Raw genomic sequence first — 6,028 nt, forward strand, 5'->3', positions numbered from 1 at the left:
AGCGCCTGGAAGAGCATCTCCATGTTGGTGCGGGCGAGCGGCCAGCCCCCCGGGGGCTGGGGAACCTCCTCTGGGGAGAGCGGGCGGCTCACGGCGCCGGGGACGCGGGGCGGGGGCGGAGGGACCCGCCAGCCCGGGGACACGGGGACACGGGGCCGGGGCCGCGCTCTGCCCCGCCGCCGGCCCCCAGCACGGCAGGCCCCGGCGGGCAGCGGGCGGCGGGCGGCGGGCAGCGGGCGGCGGGCACGGCACCCCGGGCCGGCAGCTCCCGGCAGCAGCGCCGGGCCAAGCGCGGGGGGCAGAAAGGGAGCCGGGGCCGGGGGCTCGGGGCAGGAGCAGCCCCCAGGGCAGCGCCGCGGGCCGCGGCTCCCGCCGCTGCTCCGGCGCTGGGGGAAGCCGCTCGGCCAGGCCTCGGCAGCGCCGGGCTCCGGCCCTGGGGACCCCAGGGGCAGGACGGGCACGGGGCGCCTCTCCGCAGGACGGGGTCGAGGCCCTCCCCGCTCCCCCCGGGGCTGCCGGAGCTGCCCCAGGCCCTCCGTGGGGAACAACGAGCCCCCCGCCTCCCGGCATCCGGCCTGCGAGCAGCAGGACCAGCCTGGGCACCAGGAGCCCCGGGGGCTGGAGCACGAGTAAATGTGTCTGAGCAAGAGCAACAGCCTGCAGCCAGCCCCGCTCAGCGCAGAGCCCCCGGACCCCCTCGCCCCGCCACATCTAGCCCTGTTACCCCGCACCAGGCGGTCCTGCCGGCCGGCCGGCTGTGGGAGGTGCTCACAGGGCCCGGGGAAAGCTGCGTGAGGAGCGCTGGGGTGCACGGCACCTCCTGACACCTCCTCTGGGACCACTGTAACGAGGTGACAGTTCGGACCTAGCACCAGCCACCCCGCGTGGAGCAGCCACTGCCAACAGTGTCCTGGTGCGCCTGTCAGACAGCGATGGGTCACCACCAGTATTTCATTGATTGCTTCACATTCAGGGATTCTTAATGAAATGTTCCGTGGCACCAGCAGACCGGCACAGGAGCACCCATGCTCCCGGCACGTCCTGCTCATCGGGACGCTCCCAGGCCGGGGCTGGCCACGCGCCGCAGCCCAGGCACTCAGCCACGGGGAGCTCGAGGCTCCAGCTCTGAGCCGGGCGCTGCAGCTCAACCCGTCCCATCAGGGCCGAGCCGCTCGGTCAGGAGACCCTTCGTGGCCGGTGCAGAGGTGCAGCCTGTCCCAGCGTGGGCAGGAGCCTGCTGCCTGCACGGCTCCCAGGCAGGGAGCTCTGATTTGAGGCCTTTTGACACCCAAGGGAGCTGCAGGGAGGGCAGTGGTAGGGGGGCCCCGAGGCCGTGAGTGCCTGGAGCTCCTGGACGGCTGGGGGCTGTGCTGCCGGCAGCGCCCCGCGAAGGGGAGCCGTGGCCGCTGGCCCCACATGGCTCATCCCGCACGGCTTGTCCCACACGGCTAATCCCACACAGTTCATCCCTCACGGCTCATCCTCACATCTCATCCCGCACAGCTGATCCCACACGGCTTGTCCCGCACAGCTCGTCGCACACAGCCCGTCCCGCCCGGCTCGCCCCACATGCCTGCCGCTGCCCAGGGGTGCGGCGGGTAGGAAGTGGTGCTGGCAGGCAGAGCCGCAAACAGGAAACGGGCTCGGTGGAGCATCGCTCCAGAGCCACCAGGAATCGAGCCCAGGCTAAGAATAGCAGCAGAGCAGCCCCTGGCGTGGGTCAGCCGCCGTTCGGCTGGGAAGGAGCGCTCCCACCGCCGGCAGAGCCCCTCGGCCACGGCCCCCGCGCTCGCTGCGAGCTCCCGGGGGAGCTGCCGGGCAGCTGCGGAGCAGGACCTGCCATCCGGGAAGAGGAGCCCAGGAGGGGCCGTGGATCGGGAGAAGAGCCGAGCAAACACCGTGAGGAACAAAAGCAACGCAGAGCCGAGGGCTGCGGCGCCCGCCAGCGCAGGATGGGGAAGGGACGCGGGCTCAGCCAGCCCCGGGCGCCGAGGGGTCCTGGCTGCCTCCCACGCCTGCTCCAGGGTGCAGGGGCTGCCTGCGCTCCCGCGGGTAACATGCAGCGCTGGGGTGACCGGGGACCCCCAGCCACCACTGGCTGCTCCAGGCTGGGCTCCCAGAGCCCCTCGGCAGCCGGATCTGTCATTGCTGGGCAGCAGCATGGCCGAGGGGCCAAGGCTGAGCAGAGCCTCCATCCCCACGCCCGCCGATGGGGACGGGACGGGAAGCGGAGGCCCACGCACAGCTCCCGCTTCCTCGCCAAGCCCTGCCATGTCCCCAGCGCCGGCCTCGGCCGCTGCTGTGCCGGGGAATGGCGGCAGCGGGTGGGAGACGGGTGGGACGGGGGGACCGCGGGTCTCTCCACGGCCACATACTCACCACGAGGCAGCTGCACGCCCCGCTGCGCGTGGGGCCGGCACGGCAGGAGAGCCTCGCTTGTGCCGCTGGCCGGGAGCTGCTGCTCGAGGAGCCTCCGTGGGGTGCTGGGCACCGCTGCCTCGTCCGCAGCGGGCTGGGGGATTTATGGGACCCGTGTCCGCTGGGAAGGTGTCGGGGCTCTGGCTGCGCACACGCCGCCCCAGGCAGGACACCGGCCAATCTCCTCCCCGCGGGGGCCAGGCTCAGCTGGGATGGACCCACTTCGGTGCCTTATTGGCTTCTGTGGCCACGTGACCGCGCTGAAAAACATCATAATTAAGCTACAAAACGCTGCCCATAAACTAGCATTAGAAAGTGACAGCGGAGATAAGTGGGACCCCCGCGGCAGATAACGCGCCAGGGGAGAGAGACCCCGCGGGGAGGCGGGGGGCACTGGCGGGCGGCGGCGAGCGCGCCAGCACCCACGGCCACGCTGATTTACGGCCCGGGGCAGGAGGGAGGGGGCCGCGGGCGCGGGGCAGGACGCCTTCGGGATAAGCGCCAGCCCCTTGCACCCACCCAGCGCCAGGACCTGCAGCCGGGGCCTCCCTGGCCCCGAGGGGTCTCCTCCGCAGGGGAGGGTGGGAAGGGGCTCCTCCATGCGTGGGGCCCTGTGCCCGGGCTCCCTGCGAACTCGCGGCACCCACGGCCAGCAGCTCCACGCGTGCTGAAACGGCACCGGAGGAAAGCGAGTCCCCCTGTGCCGGGGACGTGGCAGGGCAGCCAAGCCCCTGCAGTGGAGGCGTCTGCCGACATGGGCTCTCCCGCCCTCCATTGCCGGGTTCGATCCTGACCCGTGGGCACCGCGCTGGCTGCAGGGCTTGGGTTTCCAATCGCCCTGCGAAAACACGAGGGCAGCAAGGCCAGGCGCTGGGGCAAGAGGCCACAAGCGACACCTCCCATCCTGCTGGAGCAGGGACTTGCTCCCGCCGCCGGCCCCACGCTCCGGCCATCCATCACCGCGGCGTCTCCCTGTGTGTTTGTGCAGAGGGCCCCGCTCTTTGCCTTGTCCCGCAGCGACGACGGCCTCGCTAATGGGCTGGCTGCCACGGCCCCGAGCCCCTGCGCTGGCACCCGGCGCGGTGTGGCAGGACCCACAATCCCGGGCTCAGGGGTCGGGGAAAGGCTCATCCCCGCTCGGCGCTGGCCAGGGTGCAGCCCTGACACGGCACAACAGCGACGGGCCCCGTGGCGCGCTCACGCCGCGTCGGCGGGAGCAGGGAGCCCCCGGTGCTGCGGCCGCGGCGAGAGGAGCGGGAGCAGCGAGCTGCGCAGCCCTGCTTGTTTTTTCCTCACTCTGCAGCTGAAGAGAGAAGAAAAACTAATGAAAACAGAGCTCTGGAAGAAGCTCCAGGCCCAGAGCGACTTCCGCCCCGATCCCCAGCAATTATCAGCCGCATGCCAGATGTTCCGATGCGATGCCAATGTCAGAGAAAATAAATCTGTGGCAGGTTCAAGGTCCCTGCCGGGCCGGCATGCAGCGGCTCGCGGCTCAGCACCACACGAGGCGGGGACGAAGCTGCGGGGCAGCCGCGGCCGCTTCCTCCCGCCGGGCATTGTTCCCCCGGGAAGCCCTGGCCTCACGCTGGCCGCTTGCTATTTTTGCAGCAAGGTGCTTTCAGGGGTAAATACGTCCCCGCCGGCCTTGGGCACTTTCCTTTGCACGGGCCCTTGCCAAGGCCGTGGCCCAGCTTCTGCAGCGGGCGTGCGGCCCCGGGTCAGGGCCAGTGCATGGGCCGTGGTGCAGCCCAGCAGGTCCCCGGCCAGCGGTGGCCGGACGACGGATTTGGGAACACGCGCGCCGGCGTGGCCGCGCAGGGGCTGGGCAGAGCCGGCTCCTGGCAGGGCGGGCGCGTAGGGCTCCGGCACCGGGGACGGCCAGGTCCCTCTGCACCGCGGGTGCCAGCACCAACAGGGAGGCCCTTTGCAGCGGCAGCACCGACCTCTTGCCGGTGCTGCCGCTCCCTTCCTTGCCCTGTGCTGGGCTTGCGCTGGGAACTCAGGACCAGTGGTGCCCGCGGGGACGCTGGATAACCCGGGCGGCGCACGCCCACGCAGGCAGGAGCAGCCAGCACACGCGGAGCCCGTGCTGAAGGCTGTGCGCGGCCCCAGGGGTCCCTGGGGACAGGGAGGAGGTGCAGCCTGGGGTGACATTTTGGTGGCCACAGCGCCCATGAGGGAGGGACGGGGCGGCCCTGGGCTTCCAGCCACATCAGTCCCCGGGGATGTGCTGGGGAAGGGACGGCTGCTGATCGGGGCCGGGGATGGGACCCAAAGTCACTGCCCTGCCACAGCACTGCCACGGCCAAGGGACCGGCACAGCCTCTGCTTCGTGCTCCCGATGGGCCCAAGCACCGGCAAATCTGCCACCAAAGCCCCGGCTCTTGGTCCAGCAACTGCCCTGCCCCATCTCCTCCCAGCCGGGCTGTGGGGCCGGCACAGCCGTGGCTCAGCCAGAGCCCGTGGAGCCGCACCACCCGCTGTGGGACGCAGCCGTGCTTTGGCTCCTTGCTGGTGCGTAGCCTTGATGCTCAGCAAAGCATATCTCCTTCTTGGATTTTATCTCCATCCACTCAGCTTATCGGCGGCGGGGCAGCCCTCCTGCCTGCGCCACGTTCCCGGAGCGTGCCTGCGGCAGGTGTGGTCAGCACTACTGTTTGCCAGATCTCGCTGCCTGCACCACCAGCTGCCCGCAGTCCCTGACTCCGGGGCCCATGCCGATAACGTGTGCGCGGCGAGGACTTTGGCGATAGCGTTCCCGATGACATTACCTTGTCCCCTGCATTCTTCCGATGCCACGCACGCCTTCGCTCGGGGGTGCGGGCGGGCCCGGCGCATGGCGGCGTGTGCAGATGGTGTGCAGGCAGTGCCTGGAAGCGCTGGTGGTCTCCTCCCGGGGGGACTCATTGACATATCAGTCACATAGTTCTGCATAATTGGGACTTGGATGCAGCCTCTCTTTATGTTTCCTCTTGGCAGTTGCCAACAACATGAAGCACTCCTGGGTCAAAATGACAGCCTTTTGTTTACTACTCCTGCTTATGTGCCTCATTTTCTTCAAGGATAAAAGCTCTTTATAGGAATCTTTATTGTGATGAGGTTAGCAGAGAGAAAGATTTCTCTCCAGCTTTCTCTCTCTCTTTCACAGCTGATTAGCCGGGTCAGCCCACAGGGACAGCGACGTGGAGCTCGAATCCAATGCCTGCCTCGGGGTCCATCCAGCCACGAGCCGTGTCTGCTCCGGCGCTGTCCTACCCCGCCGGCCCCGCCACCACGCGGCTCCGTGCAGGGTGCCCAGGCCGCCCTGCGGCATTGCGGCATCGCTCCCCTCCAGCTCGCGGGGGCTGCAGGGAGGGGATGCCACCAGCCCGAGCAAAGGTACCAAGAAACCCAACCGCTGCCGGGAGCTTGGGCAGGAACTTACCGGGAGCACGCACCTCTCGAGCACGCTGTTACCCTCCCAGCTGTGGTGGCCCATCCTTTGTGTGACCTCTGCAGCGGTGACCAACCCCGTCAGAAACGCCAAGAGCAATTCTTGCACCCGCACTTGGCAAACCGAGACATGAGACTCGTGATGGTCAACTAAAAGGAGACGCACCAGTCTACGGCA

Source organism: Mycteria americana, chromosome 17 (genome assembly GCF_035582795.1).
Source record: "Mycteria americana isolate JAX WOST 10 ecotype Jacksonville Zoo and Gardens chromosome 17, USCA_MyAme_1.0, whole genome shotgun sequence".
Taxonomy (NCBI): Eukaryota; Metazoa; Chordata; class Aves; order Ciconiiformes; family Ciconiidae; genus Mycteria; species Mycteria americana.